Raw genomic sequence first — 1,008 nt, forward strand, 5'->3', positions numbered from 1 at the left:
GAACCTCATTTGCCGGACTTTCTTATTATAATATCGTGCCGTCCGTTGCTGATAAGCGGCGAGACGTAATTGGGAGTTGAGTCACTTTTCTTCCAATAAATCGAGTTCTCCATTCATGCCCTCCGCGTTATCCTCGTCGTTGTGGACAACAGTTCTTAGGGTCGGCGTTTCGATTTCTACGGGGAGTACCGCCTCGACGCCGTAAGCCATGGAGAAAGGCGTTTCTCCTGTCGTAGTTCGGCTTGTTGTTCTATATGCCCATAAAACCTTGGGAAGCTCCTCGGCCCATCTCCCTTTTAGGTCATCGAGTTTCTTCTTTAGAGTATGCTTGAGAATTTTATTGATGGCCTCAACTTGCCCATTTGACTGTGGATGGATTGGTGCTGAGAAGTCTTTTTGGATGCCCAAACCGTCGCAAAATCTGCGTGTCGCGGCGTTGTCGAATTGCTTCCCGTTGTCGGATACTATTGAGTGAGGAACCCCAAACCTGCATACGATGTGGTCCCACATGAATTTGGTGCAGGCTGCTTCCGTGGTAGTGGTTAGGGCCTTGGCCTCTGCCCACTTCGTGTAATAGTCTACTGCAACGATCACGAATTTCAACCCCCCAGGTGTAGGATGTAATGGCCCGATCAGGTCAATCCCCCACTTGGCGAAGAGCCATAGACTAAGAATGGAAGTTAGCTTTTTCGGGGGTGTCCTAGGAATCGTGGCATACCTTTGGCATTTATCGCATCGTCGGGTGTAACACCCTGAAGAATTAATTGAGATTAATTAAGGTAATTGAGATTATTAGTGTGCCTAATCTGATTTAATTAATTGAGTTTAAATAATTCCAAGGTATTTAAATTATTCACAGTAATTTATTTAATCCAGAAGTGTGTATGGGCGCATTTCTGGACTGTTATATTTTACACATGTCACTTTCTTCTATTTTTCTTTTCTTTTCTTTTTCTTTTTCCTTTCTTTTCCTTCCTTTTCTTTTTCTTTCCCGTGCGTTTCTCTCTC

The sequence above is a fragment of the Morus notabilis genome, unplaced genomic scaffold (assembly GCF_000414095.1).
Source record: "Morus notabilis unplaced genomic scaffold, ASM41409v2 Scaffold698, whole genome shotgun sequence".
Classification (NCBI taxonomy): domain Eukaryota; kingdom Viridiplantae; phylum Streptophyta; class Magnoliopsida; order Rosales; family Moraceae; genus Morus; species Morus notabilis.